This window comes from Chiroxiphia lanceolata, chromosome 26 (assembly GCF_009829145.1).
Source record: "Chiroxiphia lanceolata isolate bChiLan1 chromosome 26, bChiLan1.pri, whole genome shotgun sequence".
Lineage (NCBI taxonomy): Eukaryota > Metazoa > Chordata > Aves > Passeriformes > Pipridae > Chiroxiphia > Chiroxiphia lanceolata.
The window spans coordinates 1,942,117-1,964,173 of NC_045662.1; the positions used below are offsets into that span (position 1 = coordinate 1,942,117).

At 53.1% G+C, this 22,057-nt stretch overlaps 1 protein-coding gene across 1 annotated transcript in view; it reads left to right on the forward strand.

The window, feature by feature from the left end:
• The first annotated feature begins 5,750 nt into the window (after nucleotides 1-5,750).
• The window catches only part of LOC116798538 (microtubule-associated protein tau-like), a 47,840-nt gene continuing 31,533 nt past the window's right edge, over nucleotides 5,751-22,057 (forward strand). The window contains 1 exon segment of the mRNA XM_032711035.1: nucleotides 5,751-5,877. The gene's annotated coding sequence lies outside the window, so the exon portion shown is untranslated.

Genomic DNA, 22,057 nt, shown 5'->3' on the forward strand with positions numbered 1-22,057 from the left:
AGCGCCATGGGCCCCGCGCGCCCTTCGCCGCGCGCCGGCCCCGCGCCGCACTTCCGCCCGCCCGCGCCGCGCACGCGCCCTGCGCCCCGCGCGCCCCTGCGCCCCCTGCCGGCCCGGGGAGGGGAGGGAAAGGAGCGGCGGCGGCGCCGCGCGGGAACGCGCGTGATGGGGCGCGGTCGGGCACGCGCCTTGTGCGCACCCTGCACACGCGGGCGCGCCTTGCACGCTCACCGTGGTGGGGAGGGGCGGAGGGGCGCGCCTTGCACGCTCACCGGTTTGGGGGGGCACCTTGCGCACGCTGTAGTGACAGAGGGGCACCTTGCACGCTCACCGTGATGGAGACGGACCACCCTTGCACACCTCGAGTGTTCACCGGGCTGAAGAGAGGGACGTGCCTTGCACACTCCCTGAGCTGGGGAGGGACACCCTGCACACTCACCGTGATGGACAGGTGTATGCCTTGCACATCATGGTGCTGAAGAGAGAGGGACTTGCCTTGCACACTCCCTGTGCTGGGGTGGGACATCCTGCACACCCACCGTGCTGGAGAGAAACACACCTTGCACACTTTCCATGATGGAGAGGACGTACCTTGCACACTCACCATGGTGGAGAGAGAGAGAGGGGCACGCCTTGCACACTCACTGTTCTGACACAGGGGCACACCTTGCACACATCACTGTCACCATGCTGGCAAAAGAGCACGCCTTGCATGCTCACTGTGCTGGCAGAGGGACACCCTGCACACTCACCGTGCTGGCAGAAGGCTGTGCCTTGCACACTCGCTGTGCTGAAGGCTCGGGGCTCTCCCACTCACCCTCCCAGGCCCAGCAGGGTTTGCACACTCGCCCCGCTGGCAGTGTGATGTTGCTTGGCACACCCGGGTGGAGGGGCAGGCTGGGACACGGGCACGGGTGCCGTGCCAGGGCCAGTGCTGCTCTGCTGCCTGCACAGGAACAAAGCCCCTCAGTTCCCAAAGCACTGGCACTGGAGTGCCCAGCAGCTCCCTGTCCTCTCCTGGGCCTTTGGAGCGGATGCAGACAGCCTGCTCTGCCACTTCCACCTGGGCCTGTGAGAGCTGGGATTAACTTCGGGACCTGCCTGGTCTGGGGGGCTGGAATCCCATCTCTGCTTGGTGCAGACCCTCCTTTTCAAGTATTGGAAGTGCTGTGTTTCCTGGGGAGAATCCTGAGTCCTTCTGGGTGCAGTAGTGAGCTCCCTGAGGGGCTCATTTCTGTTGGTGTTAAATCTGGAGAAGATTTTCTCAGGAGGAATTTCTTCCTGGAAAGGGTGGTCAGGCATTGGAAGGGGCTGCCCAGGGAGGTTTGGAGTCCCACCCCTGGAGGTGTCCAAGGAAGGGCTGGCTGTGGCACACAGTGCTGGGCTGGGGGACAAGGTGGGGATCGGGCACAGGTTGGACTCGATGTCCAAGGAGGTCTTTTGCAACCTCAGTGATTCTGTGAAGATGGTCCAAGTGCATCCCTGTGCCCCTGGAGGGGAGGAGAGCCCTTCTGGTGCCCTTCACACCCCCCACGCTGTAATCTGGGCTGATAACAGCAGATGGCTCCCAAAGCCCCTCTGAAACCTGCACAGACCCCGGGACTGCGGCTCTGCCCCAGCGGGTGATGGGGTGATGGGGTTGGAGAACTGAGATGAGACCCAGCAGTGCTCCAGCTGGCGTGTCCTCCAGGGAACCCCCAGGTCAGAGCTTCCTGGGGACTCCACCTGCATGGCAACATCCCTGCAACACAACCTGTTGTGGTGCTGCACGATGCAATCTCTGCCTTAGAGCAGGGCTGGACTTTCCGCCCTGACTTAATCTCGAGGATAAATCCTGCACTGGTGCCCACAGCACCATCCCATGGGAAGGACATGGGATGCTCAGGGACAGGTGATGTACAGGTGCCAGAGCAGCCTCTGCCCGGTGAGCAGGAGGATTCAGGGCTCGGAGCCTGCAGATCCGGGTGTTTACTCAGGAGCCTACTTCACCCACGGTGATGCTCCCTGTGCTTTTGTGGAGCTGGCAGGGACGTGGTGGCTGCTCTCCTCCAGGAATAAAGTCCTCCTGGCCACTGGCATCTCTGAGATTGTCAACGAAGGGGGCAGCTAATGCCAGGACCTGCCCTTCCATGACACCAGGTCCAAGGGAATCTTGCTTTTAAGTGATGTGAGCCCAGGAGCCTCATAATTCCCACAAGGTCCCTAAGTGAATGCATCCTGTGACTCCCCGATGAGTCAGCTCTGCCTCTTACAGAGACACGGGTTTTAAATGATGTGAAAGCCTCTCGCAGCTGGTAACTGAGAAATGGAATAATGATTAATTAAAATTTATCTCTCCTTAGGGTATTGGGTCTTCTATCTTCTGGTTAGGTGTTGGGCTGTGCTTGGCTTTCCACACAGCTGAAAAGAAAAGGAATAATGTTTTTCCAGCCAGGGACAGGGAAAGAGAGACAAGTGTACAATAATGTAAGTGCCTTGGCCTCAATTTTTTGGGTCTGTCCATTTGCTAAGGAGGTCAGGGTGAAAGTGGTGAGTTTGTTTATCCCGAGCTCAGTACTGCCGAGGCGAGGACCTGGCTGGCTCTTGTGCTGAGTCACAGCCCGCTGGCCGCCTGTGCTGTCCAAACGCCGGGAATGTTTCTGTCCCCGATTCCTGTCCCCGCAGTCCCGCTGGCCTCGGCGGGGTGCCGTGGGTGCACCGTGCTCCCACTGCTCTGAAAACGAACCGCGAGTTACTTCAGATGGAGAGAACCGTGTCTGAGTTGAAAATGCACATTCGGTCTGTGGGGAAGGAGCCGGCTGAGCTTTAATCCCTCCCTGAGCGGGAGTCCGACCGCGGGTACGGTTTGCGTGAGCGTCGCTCCGGGTCTGTCCGGCCATGACACCGCACGGCACGGCCGGGGAAAACGCTTGTGTAACTCCCGCTCCCAGTTCCACCGAGCTTATGAAACCCAGCTGGTGTCCTGGGCCAGGGCCACGGCCTGGGAACCGCGGTCCGGGGCTGTGCCTGCCTGGGGCTCCTCGCTGAGGAAGGGCATCCTGTAGTTCCAGCGCCTGGGATCACTTCGGAAAGATCAATCCTGTCTCCTCGCTTTCAAAAATCGCGTTTTGAAAGCAATTAGCCCGTTTCCTTTTTTTTTCAGGTGAACTTCAAGGGCCAGGTTGCAAAAGGATCTGGGTAGTGCTTTAATGGAATTAAGCCAGGGCAGATTTGAGTATTTATTTCAGCTGGGATCATTATGGTTTTGCAAAAGCCAGGCTTAAGCTGAATTAAGTGACTCAAATGAAGCAGCTTGTGGCCAGATGAGGCCCTGGGGACACCAGACTTGTATAACCAGAATACAACCCAGAATTCCTAACGCAGCTGCAGCTCTGCAGGTCAATTCCCACTGCAGGTCACACCTGGGAAGGTGTCCTACCTTGTGGAGCACCTGCCAGGGAAAACCTTGGTATAATGAAACAGGTGACAATGCATCTGTGAGGAAAATGAGCCTAGTCTTAGGGATGAAGAAATAGGTATGGAAGATAAAGGCTCCATGCTTCCCTCCCTAAAGGATTCCTTTATAATTAATGTTAAAGTAGTGCTTGTTTCACTAGCAGCAGTATGGGCCAAAAGGAGAGGAGGGGAAGGAAGAGCCCGACCTGAGAATGGCAGGATAAATTCCCAGATCCCTTTTCCAATAAACAAAAGCCCCTATGAACACAAAGTGTCCAGAAGAGCTCTGAGCAGTATTTAAACTCTACATCAGCTTCAGCCCATTGCAGGGACAGGTAAATCTGCCCTCAGAGAGTTTCCCTGCAGTTCCTCTCAGCTGGGGCAGCATCTGCTGATCACCGTGAGCTCATCCCACCTGGGGCTGCTCCAGCAGTTCCGGAAACATCTCGGTGTTGCTGCAGCAATTGATGGGTTTAATTCCTGACAAACCTTTGCAAACAGATCTTCTAAATGGCCTGGATGTGGCTGTGCCTGAACATCAGCTGGGACTGACTAATGATGCTTCACTTTCCAGATTTCTTGGATCCGGACAGGACTTGTTGCCTGCTGAGCTGAGAACTTTGGCAGATAAAGGTGGGCTTTGAGATAACTTTAGAAAGTCAGGTGTTGTCATGCTTTAATAAATAAGGCCTAGGAGTCCCTTCTGGGTGGCTGTCTTTAGATGAAGAAATAATCCTGTTGGAGGGTGCTCAGCTGATTCCCAGTCAGTCTGCTGTTCCTGGTACATCCCTACTGCCTGTAGGAAGAGCTGCTGTCCCAGAATTGGACTGAGCTGCTTGCACTGTAATTCATCTTGTTGCCGTTGAGTCACAAGGACAGATCCTCTTGTAGCACTGTAGTGTTTATTTTACCATTCCCAACGCTGTGTGTACTTTTTTGAGAGAAGATGGGAAAATTCTCCAGATAATTTATTATAGTGGGTACTTCTAGGCAGTTTAAAAATGGGCCAATGCCTTGGTTTTAGATGCCTTACCTGTTCCTATTGATCTGAAAAAACAACCCCCAAACCAAACGTCTCATAGTTGCATGTTCATAAATCCATCTTTTTCCCCCTCATGTGACTGTACTTCGTACTTCTGCAGTTACTGATACTGTAGTAAGAGAAGGGCTTTGACACTGCACAAACCTTTATTCCAAACAAAAAAAGACCATTCCCAACCCGGTTTGCTTTAAAAAACCCTCTGCTGCTGCAGGTTCCACACCTGTTCTTCTTTATTCCCTCCTGAGCTTTCCCCTTTACAAAAAGCCTGTTCTTAGACTGGACATTGCCCTTGATTTGCACCTCGATGTTTCTCAGGGAAAAAACTGAAACCTGAGCCTGCCCTCCCGTAGTTTCCTCCACTAAATCCAATTACTAGGGATAGTAACCCTGTTAACACAAGGTCGTAATTCCATCAGGGGATCTCCACTCTGTCCATAATGCTCCTGGGCCGAGCCGGAGCATCTCAAATGGAGCAGGGAGGGTGGAGAGGATCTTTTCGGGAGCATGACTTGTTTCTTCAGCCTCTCCCTCCGCTTTCCAGTGCTTCACGCTGGTCACAGGCTCTGTGTGGAGCGGTGACGGAGCCCAGTGCTCCCCAATAGCTCGGGGTCACCTGTTGACTCCTTCCGACAGTGTCTGCCGAACCAAACGCCGGTGAGAGCCGCCCTTGCCCCGCGCACGCCGCGCCATCCCTGTGCCTCCCCGCTGTAGGTGCCGAGGGCGATGCTGCGGAGCTGCAGCCGCGTGTAGGAGGCAGGGCTGCCTCCCCCTTTGTCAGCGCGGAGCTTTACCGGCGGACGAATCAAACCTGCGTGGCCGCCGCTGAGGCTGGCGAGGGGATGCCGTTACCTACACCGCCATCTCCATGGATGCTGAGGGCTGCGACCGGGAGCGCGTGTGCGGGCAGACAGCGGGAGGCAGGGCTGGGGAGAGGCGCTGTCCCGCATTCCCAGGGGGCTGTGGCGGGTGCAGGGGGTCGATGCAGGATCACACCCCCCTCCCGAGACACCCCCCCCCCCCATTGTCTCTCGGCGCCCGCCACAAAATGGCGGGGGGGGCGTGAGGTGACTGAGGGGGGGCAAACGCGGCAGCGCCCCCTGCCGGGCGGGGCCGCGCGCGCGCCCGCTCCCCGCAGACAATGGGGCGGCGGCGTCGGGAGCGCGCACGGGCGGGGCGAGCGCCCCCCCTTGGCGGGAAAGGGGGTGGGTGGGGGGCGGGGGGGGCTCGGCGGCCTCTCCCGCGCACGCGCGCGCGCGCTCCCGCCCCGCCGGCGCGGCGAAGGTTCCGGAGCCCGCGCGCGCCCCCGCTCCGCTGTCACCGTCACCGCTGTCACCGTCGGTCGCCCCCCGGCTCCCGGTGCGGACACCCCCCCCCCTCACCCCCTCCCCGCGCAGCGGCAGGTACGGGGGGGCGCACACGGCGGGAGGAGAGGGGGGAGCGGGGGGGGTGCCCGGCGGCTGGGATGAGCCGGATATCGGGAGGGTGGGGGGGATGTGAACCCGCTCTGCCGGCGTGGAGAGGGGAAAAAAAAAAAAAAAAATTATTATTACAACCGGAGAAGCCAAACGCGGCCGTTTCATCCCCAGCAGAAGGCGAGGGGCGCGGGAGGGGCGTGCCGCGGTGCCCCGGGGCTGCGGCAGGGCGAGGCGCGGCCCCTGCGGCAGCGCTGCCGCCCGGTGCAGGTGCGGCGGGAGCGATGCAGAAAGCACGATTTTGGGGGGGATGTGGGTCTCTGCCCCATTTTCGCCGTTTTCGCCCCTTTTTTTTCCCCCCGGCAGGTGGGGCGGGGCTGCGGCAGCAGCGGGGCCATGTTCTGCAGCCGCCCCGGGGGTGGGGGGGGGGAGCGGCGGTGATTAAAGACGATAAATTAATTAATAAGGGGGACAGCGCAAGGAAGAAGCGTTTGGAAGGGAAGGAGCTGTCCACGCCCAGCACGGGATTTTGTGGGGGGGGAAGCGTTATTGAGGTCACGGCACCCCGGAGTTGCCCGCTTTGTTGCACCCCCCCGGGTGCCCAGTTGAAGGGTTTGGGGTTTAACGTGAGCGAGGTGGGTCCCATCTGTTGAATCCCGGGTGTTTTCCAGCCGGGATGGGGATGCTGGTGCCGAGCCCCGTGGGTTTGGGCTGGGGTGGTGCTGCTTGGTGTAACTGGCGGTCCCTGGATGTGCCTTGCACCTCCCGAGCATCCCAGTGCCATGCTGGGGTTGCCCCTTGTCCTGCTGGAATTCCCCTTGTCCCTCCATCTGCCTCTTCCCATGCTGCCTCTTCTTTCTTGTCCAAAATCCACCAGACAGGGCGTGGGGCTTGCCCCCCTTTCTGAATTTTGCCTATTTTTTTCCCACCTGTAGTTGTTGGCTATTTCTTTGTTTTAAGCCTAACTTAGATGGAAAAGGGAAGTTCCTCGCCAGGTGTTTCCAGGAGTGCACACCTGCCCTCCTGCCTCGGAGCAGTTAAACCTGCAAGGAGCTGAAACAGCTCATTTCAGGTGAGGGATGGAGATTTCTCCCTGCATCCCTGCCTGCCACATTAGCACAGGGGAGGATTCGCTTGGGGGGAGATGATTTTTCCTGTTTTTTCAACACCTGGAAACGCAATCCTGTTGTTGCTCGCAGAGGGCAGCTGCCATCACTTTAAAGGGAGTTTCTCCTTCCATTTGCTGTGGTACCACCACGCGAGGTGCAGCTCCATTTGCAGCGAGAGGCTGGTCTTGCCTGGAAACGGGCTGGCTGGAAGGAGCAGCTGAGATGAGCTAAGCTGTCACTGCCACGATTTGTATGCAGCGTGTTCCTGAGCTTCCCCGGCGTGGATCTGGGCAGATGTTGGACGCGTGTCTGAATCAGTGGGAACAAAATTCACTACTGAGAATCGTTAATTTGTTCTGTCGAGCGATGGCTGCCTGCTTATGTCCGTGGAAGGTTTTTGGCTGTGCTGCCAGTGCCTCAGATTTGGGGGGTTTGATGGCTTTCCTTGTGCAGGTTCAGGTTTTTTGGTGTTTTTTCTCTCGAGGTGGTTCAATCAAATCAGGTCTCAGTTGGGCGTTTACAGCCTACTCTTGAGAGAAGGAAAATGAAAACCTCGTTCTCTCTAGAAGTGAGAAATTGTCTAACCAGTTGTGCATTGTTCCCCCTTGATATGCAGAATGCTTGTTTTTTACCCCAAGATGTGCAGCTTAAGGAGAAAAGCAAAGTGCTGGTTGATTTACATGTAATGTATAAAGGTTTGATCACAGAATGGTTTGGGTTGGAAGGGACCTTAAAGACCCTCTTGTTCCACCCTCCCTGCCATGGGCAGGGACACCTTCCACTAGCTCAGGTTGCTCCAAGCCCCGTCCAACCTGGCCTTGGACACTTCCAGGGATGGGGCAGCCACTGACAGATAATTCCCACCTGATAAAGTATTGCAATTTCTCATTCTTTGGAATGGGTTTGTTTTTTGAGACCCGCTCTTGTGCTCTGGGGAAACGTGATGCCATCTCACAGATGGTATCACAGATCAGACAGGATGTTTATCCTTCATTAGCTGGGATTACTGAGGACAGAAGTGATGGGACCTCTGTGTGTCCTGTGGGGAGTTCCCAAGAGGAAGAGATGGGTCCAATCCCTTCAGGTCTCAAGTGCACAGTACAGGTTTTGTGTCCCCCCCTCATTACTTTGCCCTTTTCAAGTACTGTGTTAAGTATTACAGGTCAGGCTTCTAATTTAGTCTTCCTCACCCTTCCTCCCACTCTGTATCCACTTGCAGCCTCTCTATTCCCTAGGCATTCCATTCAAACTATCCATTCCCTCTGTCTTTGATGTTAACTGCAGTTTCATCAGGACCCAGCTGACCAAGTAAACGTATTTATTTCCTATATGAAAAAGGAGTGCTGTGGCTTTCTCATTCCTTCCCGACAGCCATGGGAGGGGTCCTTATAGGATAAAAATGAGGGAAAAGAAGACACTAAGTGCTCTTTCTCCACGGAGGCTGAGCGGGTGTATCCAGTCAGGGATGCTTGTAGCACACCAGTGAGGTGGTGGCCTGTCTTCTGCTTCTCATGTTCCTCTGCTTCATTTTGGAGAGCCGTGTTCCTCGTTGCACGCTCGCAGATCCACGTGCATCGTTGTCTTTTCTCCAGGGTTTTGCCAGCTGTGGGATTTGGCAGTGTTTGGGTACCACCTTGCTGGGGCTCAGCCGGGTGGTTCTTAGGGTGCAGTAGTGGGGAGTGGAGCAAATTTCTCTGTGCTGACGTTCATATCCTCACTTGGAAGCTGGGCTTTGCAGCGCTGTGGGGCTGTTGGAAACGGCTGGGAAAGCCAGGTTGGAAAAAATGCTTTTGAGCTAGTGCCTGTGCTGAAGCTCCTGAAAGCCTGCCTTCATCAGCAGGGGAGTGACCAAATTGTCCTGACACAACTGTGAGCACTGATCCCGTTGAGAGTGTGTGTGTGTGTGTGTGTGTGTGTGTGTGTGTGTGTGTGTGTGGCCCGTACGGGCACGGGTCATCGCTGTCTGAGATGGGTGCTGGGGTGTGCCCACCTCCAACCCTCCAGACAATCCCTTTTGTTGGCAAAGCGGTGAAAATCGGGATCATGAGGCAGTGTTTTGAGGGAAGTGCTCAGGGTGGCCGGTCCCTTTTTTTTTTTCCCCCGGTAGGAAGGTTATTCTAAAGCTGGAAGAAAGCTGAGGATTTGGGTTGTCTTGAGCAGAATAATCTATTTTCTCAGCCCAGCATGCTGATGAGGCTTGGCTGTGGTGTGGTGTCCTTTGGGGAGTGATGCTAATTTAGCTGTAGGAACGCTCTGACACCTGATGAATGAGTCAAGAACCAGGACACTGGTTTCCACCTGGCTCCCAGTATTTTCCAGGCTTGCTCAGCCTGCTGGTTGGTGAGGTCAGGCAGTTGTAGGTTAGCTTAGTACTTCTAGGCTGTGTGCTGGCTGTCCCCTGGTGTGGGGCTGGATTGAGAGGTGGAAACTTGCAGTGAAATGGCTTGGACTTGTGACAGTCTGATGCTGAGAGGGCGTGTGTGTGTTGGGGCTGTTGCTGTTGGGGCTGCTGGAATGTGGCAGAAGGGATTAGCAGCATTTTAAGAGGGTTGTGGCTGAATGCAGGTAAGCAGCCAGCCCTGAGCAACAGGGTCAAGGCTGGTGCTTTGTGGCTCGCTCTGAGCTCTGCAGACCCGTGAGTCTGTGGAAAGGCACTGAGAACAAAGCAGAATGAACCTCTCTGGGTGTATTTAATAGCCAAGACTGTTAAAACCCGAGGTGATCGTTTCCCTTGTGTACCTGCCCTGCAGACAATGGAGGGGGAGCCCCAGCCCCACCCTGGCTGTTCCCGCCTGTGTTCAGAGGAGCAGCAGCTGATGCCTTGGGAGAAGGACAGCAGCTCTCGGAGGATCCCTCAGTGCTGCAGAGCAGAGTAGCAGAGCAGGGCTGGCTTTCTAGGTTTTTCTTGCCAATCCAACATATCTCTTTCTGCCTCAGGAGCTTTGCTTGCTTAGCTGTGGTGTTCAGACTCCAGAGGGGGCCTGGATGGTGTCTGGGATCACCCCAAGGCCATGTCCTTGCAGATGGGGATGCTTCTCCATAAAGTGCTGAATCCTGGCAGGGCTCTTCCTGCTCGTGGGAGATGGAAGAGGAAGGAGGTAATTGCAGAAGTCACTTGGGCTGGATTGCTGATCCTTGCAGAGCAGCACAGAGATGTTCCCACTCACCTCACAGCATTCCTGGGAAGAGGATGAGGGTGAGTGATCTAGGGCAGAGGTTTGTGGGCTGTTGGTAAAACATTGCAAGCACAGGTTGGCTCAGCCTTGCTGGTGCAGCCCAAGGTGGATCACTGCTCCTTCTGGAGATGGGGAGCATCTGCTCTGTGCGTGTTGTTCCCACCTGGCTTTTAGCATGAACAGCCTTCGATCCCAAGCTGTCCTTTGCAGATCACCCCAGGATGTGCTGGTTACAGCAGAATTGTGGCCCTTGAGGTAACGCCTTGTGTGGATTTAAGGTGAGCACAGCCCTGGTGTGAGGGACTGAGCGAATCTGAGTCTTTCCTTGCAGCAGGATGGATCTCCCTCCTCCATCTGGGAGCTGGAGCTTTGTTTCACACTGAAATCTGCTGGTTGTAGGCTGGGTTTTTTTAAAAGTGCCTGTGGAAAGCATGTGTGGTTTACGCTGGAGTCTGGAGGAGATGTATCTGTGCCTTTAGACTTGAGTGGGTTTTTCTTGCAAGTCTAATGAGCCTTTCACACTCCTTAGAAATTAACCACTGGTTTTTCCCTTTCCCTTCCAAGCAGACTGATTAGTAAAGGTGGTCATTACATGTAGCCTGGCTCCTGTTTTCAGTGTCTCTTCTTAATATCCAAGGAAAGGGAGCACCAGGGGATACCTTCTGTTAAACTAAGGGATTATTGCTGCAGTGGGCTAATTATTCCATCTTTGCAGCCTCTCTGTTGTACCTACCCTGACCTCTCTTCCTGGAGCAGATCTGGTGTCACTGCCTGTCTGCCCTCTCTCAGTGGCTGTCCTTCAGAGCAGTGGGTGGATGTCCCACCAGTGCCTTGGGAAGCAGAGGGATTTGTCCCCAAGCTGGTCAGGCCTACAGAGCTCAAGGAGCGTTTGGACAAGGCTCTCAGGCCACAGGGTGGGGTTCTTGGGGTGCATGTCTTGGGCAGGGCCAGGAGTTGGACTGGATGATCCTTGTGGGTCCCTTCCAACTCAGGATATTCTGTGATTCCAAGTGATGATGCTCCAAGGCACGGGGAAGAACAGAGGTTGATGTAGGTTATGTGGGGATGAGGTGCAGTCCTAAGGGATGGGTTATACAAGTCCATAGGAAGAAGGGCTGTTTTAACTCTGCTGTTTGTGGAGACACCTCACCTCCAAGAGAGGTGATGAAACCACTGGTATTCAGGGTTTTGAGTAGCACGTGTGTGACTTTAAAGGGCTTTCTGCCACTTGTCAGCCTTTCACTTTATGGCTCCCCCTCAGCTCCTGTCCCGGGCTGTCTGCCTGGAAGTGCCTGATGTAATTTCAGATGGATTTCATCAGTGTGTCGAGTCACTTGCTGACAGAATGAAATTCCTTGAGGTGTTTGTAAATGACTCAGAAAATCTAAAGAAGCCTCTCCTGTGATTCCTGAGGACATCCAGCTCAGCAATACCTGTGTTTGTGGTGGCCTGGTGATTCATTTTTGGGATAAATCAACTGTTTTCCATGCATTGAAAGGAATGGGCTTCCCTTTTTGCTGGGCTTGCCCTTTTGAAGTTGAAATTGGAAGAGCAGGGGAATGTCCAGAGTGGTGCAATTCTTCCCTGCCTAGGAAACATTTTATCTTTTATTTGATCAGACCTTGACTTAGATCCCGGCTGTGTTGGCTTGGTCTTAATTTGAAGGGGGGGGGTGGTGTTGCTCACAAGCAGCTCTGCTCCTTCTTGTGTGAAGTGAAATGTCACTTCACGTGAGCTTCCTGGTGCATGGAACACATCTGACCAGCTGTGCTTGTTCCCAGTTGAGTGGAGGGCAGATCAGAGCTGTCACACTCAAGATGAGAGGCCACGTGATGGGCAAACTGTGTTTGTCTTGGCTGGGTGCTGAGGCTTCATATATCCAGGCAGCAGGATGAGTCTTGGGCAGAGGGTGAAGGGGGTTGTCCCTGCTCTGCAGGGCTCGAGGTGAGTGTGTTCATTGTGTGGTTCGTTGAGGCACGGTGATGACAAAAGAGACTGTCCAAGAGGAGGGATAATCCAGAGGGGATGAGTTTCCTGAGGTTGGTCTGTCCTCCAGCCCTTTGTGGCTGCTCAGGGTGACATGTCAGTGCAGGCTGGCAAGAGGAGCCTCTGTATAAAAATGACACTTTTATCTGAAGCTGCTCTTCACTTTGGTGTGGTCAGAAGTGACAAAGGTTTGGAAATGTGGCTCGTGTTCCTCTCCTACTGCTGACCCACCTTGTACAAAGTGCTGACGAGCTCCATACAAGTGCTTATTACCCTCCCACTGCAGATCCTGGATGTGATGGGGTGAGAGTTGCTGGGATTGAATTACCTGTGTGGTTTAAGCTGAGACCTGTGACAAAGCTGGGCTCTGTTACAGAGCTGGAGCTTCACATGCTCTCTGCTGGTAGCTGTAGCTTGTGGTGTTAGCGAGCCCAAAGCTGGGATTTAATCCAAAGTCAGAATTGCCTTTGTGGTTGATTTTCAGCTCCCACTTACTCTGAATTCAAGGGCAGACTTTACCCTGAGCAAATTCTGCCCTCTGAAGTTGCTGCTTATTTGTGGGTTTTACCTACTGCCTCATCAGCATGACAAAGGTGCTGCCTGGAGCTGCCTGGAGGGGTTTGTACGAGGAGCTTTTAACAATGGACCTCTCCAAATTGGACAGAAAACTACATGCTTTTCCCTCATCATCTTCCTGTTATAATGGAGAGCCTGGCAGGCATGCATAGGCAGAAGGTAATAAATGTTGCTGTTGGGGGCAAAAAGGAAAGCAGGTGAAAGTACAGCTAAAGATCTGTGGTGTGGGGTTGTAGTCACTGCCCAAGAGAACAGATTCAAATGAGGGCGTTGGACCTATCCTGTGATAAAGGGAGTGACCTCTGGGGCTTGTGGAGACTTTCAGGGTTGTGGTGGTGGGTGGGTGATCTGAAAAGAGCAACTGTGAACTGGAGGAGCCCTGATGCTCCCTGGTTTTGTCTCATCCTGAGCAGCACCTTGGGCACGTGCCAAATCCAAGTACCACATGGACACGTGGCCATGCTGTCCTGCCTCCTCTCCTTCCTCATCAATCTCTCCTGTTTCCTGTCCTCTCTCCCTTCCATTTAATTCTTGCCTGGCAGACCCAGGTCCATGTTCTCCTGTGGTGCTCCTGGGAGCTTCTTTTGCCCAGCTCTTGCCTTGGTCAAGAGCTCATCGATTGGACTTGCTGAGGGCAAGGTGGGGGCCCATTTCCCTGCAGAATGTGAAATTCCAGCACTGGGAATCTCTCACTACAGCTGAGCTGTCACTGCTCCATCCTTATTTCATGAGTTTGGAGCCTACTTTGCATGAGTTCTGCCTTTCTTCTATTTCAGTGGTACCTTGCCAGCTCCTCCCTTTCCCCCAGGTTCTCCGGGCAGGAGATGAAGAATGAATATTCTTTAATGTGAAGGCACTTATTAATGCTTAATCTCTCAAATAAGTCACTGCTTTGTGTCTAATAATAGGGTTTATTGTCATGGCTGTCTGAGGTCTGTGCTCAGCCTCCAGAGCACGTTTCATTAGCTACTGTTGCTCACATTTACGGAGGAGTTTTGGACTTCGTGGGGTCATTTGCTCTTCCAACATCCAAGAGCCTCTTGTACTTAAGTTCCTAAGTGGAAAAATCCTGTCTGGGGGTTGGTGTACAGGTGAAAAGCACCTTACAGTGCTTGAGGTGGCCTGGGTGAAACGCTTGGCTTTGTTAAGAGAGGGAACTGGGTGATGCTGGAGGGAGGTGGGTGGGCGTAAAGCGAGTTTTAAAGCCAGTAAGGATTACTTGGCACTGAAGTCCTGCAGCCTGCAGAGGGGGAAATGCCCTCAATGCTTTTCTTCAGTGAAAATGAGCAGCTCTGCGAGGTGAGTAAAGCTTTTGGGCTGTGTGGGGTGTTCTTGGCTGCTGTGAGAGCAGAACCCGGCGTCTCCCACCGGCAGCAAACCGCTCCTGCCTCCCTCGATAAGGGATGACAAAGCCGTGGCTTAGGTGTGGTCAGAGCCTCTCCATTCATCCACCTCGATAAAAACAAGCACTGCTGGAACACCAGCACCCTGTGCCTGCCAGCCTTTGTATTAGTGAGTTAGAGAGAGCCCGTGACCTTAGGGAACATCAATGGATCCCTGGTAACCCGAGAGCAGGAGCGATATTATTTTAAACCAGAAGTCAGGCTCTGAAGCAGGAGCTCCTTTTGTACATGTCATACGTGTGACAGCAGAGCTGCATTTAGAGCTGAAAGCAGATAAAATCCCCGAGGAGACTGATTGCACCTCATTTATTTTTAACAAATGTGCTGGGGAAGATTGAGCCTGAATTCCTAGACTTGGGGTGGGCTGAAATTCGGGCAATTTCCACTCTTCACCCCTGTGGAAAAAAAGGTGGGCACCAACTGGGCTAATTCCTGGGGAAGATGAAATGCATATGGATTATGGTTATTTTTTTTAACTTGCCCCTCCTTTAGCCTTTGGGTTAGGAGGGGAAATAATGGTTTTACAACTCTTTGGCTGAATTTATGGCCTGGGTTCCCATGTGGGATGTCACTAGTCACGCTGCCTGCACCTGCTTTTGCTGCAAATCTGCTCATCAGCTCCATAAAACTAGAATCAAGGCAAGACAGATTGCTGCTTGATTGTCATCCCAAGTGGCCCAAACTGGGCAAAGACCAGCTGGAGAGAGACATCCGAGTGCCCAGTAGGGATGTTTTGGTATAAAGGTTTTTATTTGCTGTTCACCCTTACTGGAAAATCCTTGTTTGTCTTGTGCCTCAGCATGGTTCAAACTGTACTCCCTTGTTAGGAAGAATAAAGGTACAAATGCAGCTTCTGTGGGGTTTTTGTATGAGAAGGAAGAGCTCTGGCTTGGTTTGTGTCCCAGTCCTTTCCCTTCCTGTCAGGAGCTGAATGATTCTCTCATCCCTACACTCTGCTCTCCTGCTGTTTGTTTTTTCTCTTGAGCTCCGCCAGATTAGGCTGCATTTATCTACTCACTGCCCCTTCTAATACAGATGTAATAAAAATTGCTGCTTTTGGTTGTAGTAAACACTGTTGTGAACATTTTGAGGGAACAGTGTTATTGCTGCTGTGCAATAACATGACGGAGGAGATGGAAGCGTAGCAGAAATGCTTGATGAATGTCCTATTGTTTGTGTCTTTGGGCATTAAAGAATAAAAAAAAAAAGACATTCAGGAAACACACTCTGACTTTTGACCTCAACTGAAGTGTCTCTTAGTCATGAAAAGCAAAATAACGCAGCAGAGCCAGACAGAAGCTAAAATGGCCTTTGCTGAGCCCTGCCTAGTTGCAGGGTGACTGCTGGGGTGAGGACAAGTCCTGCTAAAGCCTTGAAAGCTGGTGAGATCTGACGTGTTTGTTTCTTTCTAGGGTAAGAAACCAGTGTGTCAAGAATGCATGACACTTTCCTCTGTATTTATAGAGACACTGTCCTGGTAAGGCATCCTGCTGCGTTCCAGCGCTGTCAGTCACCTTCGGGGTGCTGGAACTGGACACTGTGGGGCTGTTTGGTGCCCAGTTTGGGGTCACGTGGCTAAAAGTGGTGGCTTGGTGAAGCGAGCACTGTGTATAAACTGCACATGGAGACCTGTGTTCCTCCTGAGCTGTGGTTTTTCAGACGAGCTGGTTCCTGCCCGTGTGTGTCCGAGCGCACTGAGCATCTGCTGGGCACCCTGTCCCTTCCCTCCCTGTTCCTTGTGGAGCTCTCTCTGCTGCAGCACGCTGGAATCCACTTCTGCACCTGCAGACTTGGATCCTGCAGGAGGAAAGCAGTGCTCCCTGGGGAAGCTCACCTGCCTTGGCTTCCCCCTGGGACAGGCTTTCTGTCTCTGCGAGAGCGATGCCAGCCGTGGTGGGTGGCAGTAACTGGAGCAGATGGTGCCGTTGTCATCATTTTATTTTCTATCCATGTGCTGAAACAGCTCAAATAACTTCAGAAATGACAGCCCAATCCGTGAAGAATATTTTCCTTGCCCTGAGAAAATCTCCTGCAACATTAGTGGCCACAACACTTTACCTGGTCCTGGCTCTGGCTGGGATCGCTCACTAGACTGGAGCTGTGGCACGAGGAATCTTTCATATTTAATATCTTCATTACTTTGGCAGCGCTGAATATTCACAGAACTTCTGTCTGGGTGCAGCAAATGTTGTCAGCACTGTGAAATCAAAGGAAGAGAAGCAGCTGAGATCAAAGTAAGCAATAAACACACACCTTGTGTCTTGACAGTGTGTTTTTCAAGCCTGAGGCAAAACCCAGAGGGGCTCAGGTGCAACTGTGGGTGGTGGCTGATGCTGGCACACTTTCCCTCTCTTTCCCACACTTCCCCTTTCTGGCACATTTCTGCTCCAAAGCCAGGCTGAGGTGACCCACAGCACTACTGTCACACACAATTTGATTGTAAGAGGCTCAGTTTCTGCTGGTTTGGTTCCTGGGACCACCTCCTGGGTGGTGTTGGAGCAGGGCTGGTGGTCTGAGGGAGGAAGGACCAAGCAGTGTCATCTGAGCCTGGCTTGGCAAATTGCAGCCTTGCTCTGCCCAGTTTTTGAGGGCCTCGCTCTTTGGATCTTTCCACAATCAAAAATTACTGTTCTGAAGAAAAAAGTATCTACTTTTTTCACCGGGAATTTTGGGCCCTTCCTGTGGTGCTGCACCACACACACATTATTGACTTGGTTAAGGTGGGAGGTGATGCCAAGTACCCAAATGTCCACAGAGGTGTAAGTGAACTTCTCATAAAATTCTGTTAATTTTTGAGGCTTCTGGTTGCACATTGATTCAGTGTCAGCATCATTTAAGCCTGGCACCAGACACAGCAGCATCTTCTGCCTTTGCCCACGTTGAGGTCGGGGAGGGAAGCTGGTGTGCAGCCTGATCCCAGCTGGCTGGAGCAGCTCCTAGGAAGTACAGGATGTGGCCCTTCCCAGCACAGGAAGGCTTAATCCTGCCCATTTGTCCCCAGGGGCCCTGGCTCTGTGTACCACAGTAACAGTGGCTGTTTACTCCTCCAGCAAGGAAAGGAAAGATTCCCGGGGCTGGCAGGAAGGCAGCGGAATGCTGCGGGGTGGTTTCTCCTTGCAGTGGCTTTAAGTGCAATTTTGCACTTAAATGCAGAACATTTAACTTGAACTCTTCGGTGCAGGGTGTGTGCGCTCTGCAGATGGCCCAGGGCTTGTGTTTGATCCCAGGCTTTCAGGGATCTCTGCTGCACCAAATGGATGCTGCTGTCCGTGTGCTGCTACGAAAGCCTGCGGAGAAAGGGAGCGAGCAGAGCTCTGGTTCTCGTGCTGGGTCCTACAGCACAGGCTGTGCTGCAGAGCAGTGGGTTGTAAAATGGAGACTGTGCCAGGGAGCTCGTGTGAGGATGAACAGCAGAGCTGCTTTCAGGGAGTGGTTGTTTGCTAACCTGCTACAAACACCTTGGTGGATCACGTCAGGCACCCGTCTGAGAGCTCAGCTCCGATGTCTCATCAGCCACTGTGGGTATTTTCACCCTCCTGTTTGTCTGAGGGTGTTTGTGACTGGCTGGCTCATAAAAGGGATTTTTTAGGGTATTCCTCAGCTCTTTGATTGACTGAATTGCATTTCAGAGGCTCTGTCTGGGAGCTCAAGATGGGTGTGCCAGTGCTCAGTGCCCTCCCAGATCGGCTGTGTTCAGGGAACGGGGAGTGATCCTGTATCCACCAGCCTTTCCCTGCCCTGGGAATGGTGTGGTACCCACTGGAGCATGAAATAAGTCCTGTTAGTTTGTTTCTGACCTCATATTAATGAAGAAAATCGTGATAACTATGACAAACAGCTGATGTGGATTGCAAATGTCCCCAGAGCAGGTGAGCCCTGCCAGGCTCCTGTTCCCTGCACTGCTGTGCAGGTGGGACCATCCTCTGCTGCTTGTCCTGGGAACATCCTCTATAATTCCACATGAGCAACAGCAAGGAGTGTGTCAGCCATCAGTTAGTGGGGATGGATGCCTGTTTTTCTTCCTTCAGGCAGTGCAATTTCTCAGGAAAGCAGCTTCTCCCTCCTCGTGGTGTAATTTGCCAGCCGTGGTAAAGGAGTTGCTTGATGGGGCAGAACAGCTGTTGTGCTGCTGATTGTCCTAATTCATTAAGACTCCAGTGGCATTTTGGGGAACTTTTCTTCCCTCTTTTCCCTCTCTCTGTGCTTTTTGGTGGCAGTGGGCAGGCTGGGGGAGCAGCTGTCCGAGGACTCGGCCGTGCATGGTGGTTCAGCTGCATCTCAGCACGGAGTGGAGCCCTGGAAAGGCAGTGCAGGGGAAGTACCAGCCTTCCAGCATTTTCTGCTAAGTGAATAGTGACTGGTACAAGCCTGAGTGCTGCCGAGCCCGCCTTAAAACTGCAGCAGCAGGGAAGAGGCTCTGATTTGCAGCAGGGTTGGGCTGAGCCTGGGATGGGAAGAGTCAGAAGAATTAGCTGGTAAATAAGATCTGCCTTCTCTCTGATCCGCTCTGCGTGTTCGACTGCTTAAAGGCTTCCCAGGCAAGCAGGATTTTGGGGAGGAAGAATTTATCCACCCATCGACCATCTCATGTCTCAGTGAAATGCATGACTGCAAATGCTGTAGCAGGGGGTTGGGAAAAATCCAAAGGTAGCTTAGTAAATCCCTGCCAAAGAGGCTTCCCTTCCCTCTCTTCACAAAGAGCCTGCTGAACACGCAGGGCAAGCTTTAAAACTACCATGGCTTCCTTTTCTGCTGCCACGTAAGCCCTGCTGATCAGAGCTCTAATCTATCTAAAGTTAGTGGACTTAGGGACAGCCTGATCTTTGCATCATACTATAGAATGAGCTGGGTGATCCAGAGTGCCAGCACCTCCCTGGGCCGTGGACACCCTTAAACGCCCTCCGAGAGCTCCCAGGGAAAGCTGGGCTGGGAAGGGAGGGCTCTGTAGTGGTGTTGGCAAAGGTTGGGTTTGGTTTGGTCAGATGAGACCGAAAGTAAGAAGGGATGAAAGATCAAGGAGGGAAGATCCTCATAGTGACAGAAGATGCTGCAGGTGGACACGGAGGTACTCAGGTTTCAGGTCCCTGGAGTGTCCCTCAGGAGATTCCTCTGGTTTCTCCACTCCAGTGCTGCTCCAGAGAGCCCTGCCTGAAGGAGAGGAGTCCATGTGGGAACCACCACTTGTGGGGTCAGTGGGAGCCCAGCTTCTACACTGGCTTGTCCCCAGCCTGCTCCCTGATGAGCCTTTTCACCCCTGTTCCCTCTCCAGGGAAGGTGGGAATAGCGATGCCTTTGATAAACCACCGTGAGCCTCTGCCAGTAGCAGTGGATGCAAGATCTGAGGTTGATATTCCCACATGGCAAAATTGTGTATGTCCCATCAAGTGATTCCCAGCACATTCCCGTTCTTGGAAGAGGCCACAGTTGTGGTGCCCTTTTATTTGGGCAGAGAGGAGACATGCAGATAAAGCCATTTCCCATCTTCTGAGTCCAGCTCCTGGGGTGTTGTGTCTGGATAATCTGGTCTCCTAATTGCCACCCTGCTCTGAGGCAGCTGCTGAACTGGGCCTAAGCTGATTTGGGATGGCAAATTCTGTTAGTTTAATTCTCAGCAATCCTGAGGAATTTATCAGCATGGAGTGTTCCTTGGCTTTTCTCTGCCCACCACCCTGCTCTGGAGACCTTTCCCCACTGGTGGCCTCTGGCAGTAGCTGACAAAGCTCTTGGCAGTGGAGAGGTTGGATTTGTAAGGGCTGTATTAACTGGAAAGGGACTTTTTACAAGGGCATGGAGTGACAGGACAAGGGGAAATGGCTTCATATTGACAGAGGGAAGGATTAGATTAGAGATCAGGAAGAAGTTCTTCCCTGTGAGGGTGGGGAGGCCCTGGCACAGGTTACCCAGAGAAGCTGTGGCTGCCCCAGCCCTGGAAGTGTCCAAGGCCAGGTTGGATGAGGCTTGGAGCAACCTGGGCTAGTGGGAGGTGTCCCTGCCCGTGGCAGGGGGTGGGACTGATTGATCTTTAAGGTCCCTTCAAACCCAAACCATTCTATGATATTTCCTGATGGCTCCCTGAGCTCTTGTGCCTTTAAACCACCCAGCTTTTCCTTTCCCTTTTGATGCTGTTTGTACCTGTTTGGTGCTGTTACCACCCCCACCTTTCCCCATCTCCTTTCCAGACCTAATGTGTCATTAACTGATGTGGAGGTTCTTATTGCCTGGTCTCAGTAACCTTCATGTCCAAAATGGGTGTGCAAGAGGCCAGCGTGACCACCCTTGCTGTGATGAGACTCCTGTGCCTCAGATCTGTTCTGCTGTGAACCCAACCCCGTCTCATGTCTGCATGGAAGGTGTCCAGCTCCCAAAAAAAGCTGTCAAAAGTTTCAGACCTTCAAGGAGTCATTTAAACTATAACATGGAAAAATTTTGAGGGGGGGGGTAAAAAAAAAGCATTTCTGAGACTATTTTTTTTGTGACTCCCTCCTGTTGGTCCAAGAGGCGTTTGTCTGTCTTTGAACCCAAGGGAGGTTTTTCTGGCCTCTTGACTAGATAACTCTGTGCAATTTCTCAGCTCACTGCATATTAGACAGTGCCTGCAATTAATGAGATCATCGTCCATATTCCTTCCTCTGTCAGCTTCTGGGAAAAACAGTACTTGGAGAAGTACACAAAGGAGATGAAAAGGAAGTTGCTTATGAATTATGAACAGCCTTTCAGGCTGGTGTTGTTTCACGGGGCTGTCACTCTGTTTTAATTATGTAATTCAGATGGAATGATGCTTTTTTTAAAGCCCTGTTTGTGTTTGATCACTTTTCAGAGGTAACACTTAGCTCGTGTTTGTTGAGTTTTCATTTTCAGTAGCGAGGGTGGTTGCTTTGTGCCCTTGCTGGTTAAATAACGGAGAAGGAAGACTCTGAGCACGTGACAGTATCTGAGAGGCTCTGCTCTGCCTCGTCTGGGAGCTACCTGGATATTTTGTGGCTGGTGTGAAGGATGGAGCTGCTTGGTTCGAGGCAGTGACGAGGCCCAGCGTGTGCAAATCCCGCCAGCGTCTCCCAGTGCTGAAATGTCTCTTTTCCCGTTTTTCTTCCCCGTGTGCTCCAGGAGCCCCCCGCACCACCCGCAAACAGCTCTGCCAACGCCGAGTTTATTTTGGGACTGGTGTGGATGTAAATCGAGCCATTAGTCCCCAGCCTCGTGATCCCTGGAGCTGCGCAGTTGGGAGCGCTGCGGATCCAGACCCTGCCTCTCCCTCTGCTCGGGGATAATCCCGTGGCTGGGCTGTGTCCCTGCTCCCAGGGCTGTGGGCGTGGCTGTGCCCACGGGTGAGGGGGGCAGCTGCTGACCCACTGTCCCGGGCGGGCATCCTGGGACCACTCTCTGGCACCAGAGGGGCACTGGGGAGGCTTTCTCGTGCTCCTCTGTGACAGTGCTGATGATGTTGTCTGGCACAGATTCCACCAAGGCCCAGCTGTGTCCTCCCAGCTTCTGCCCTCTTCTCGCTCCACCATAGGGCCACTCTCAATAGGAATAGGGCACGTTTTTTGAGCCCTGGTTTTATTTACCTTTCACTGCCGAGAAGCTTTTTGCTAAAAGATCAAGAGTTTGGTTTGCCCGACTTAATTTTGGCTCCGTGTTTTCCCGGGTGGAGGGTGCTGGAGGCTTTGTGAGAGGTCTGCCCGAGTGGCAGCAGGATGGGGGCTCTGCTGTGGTGTTGTGCTGGTGGGATGTGTCCTGACTGTGCTCTGGAAAGATGTCCAGGTGCCTCTTTGGAAGCTGAGCTGGAATTGCTGCTGAAGGCTGGGCATGGGGCTGTGTACAACAAAGGGATGCTCCCAAAGGGAAGTCTTTGGGGACCTAATTGTGGCCTTGCAGTACCTGAAGGGAGCTGACAGGAAAGATGGAGAGAGACTATTTA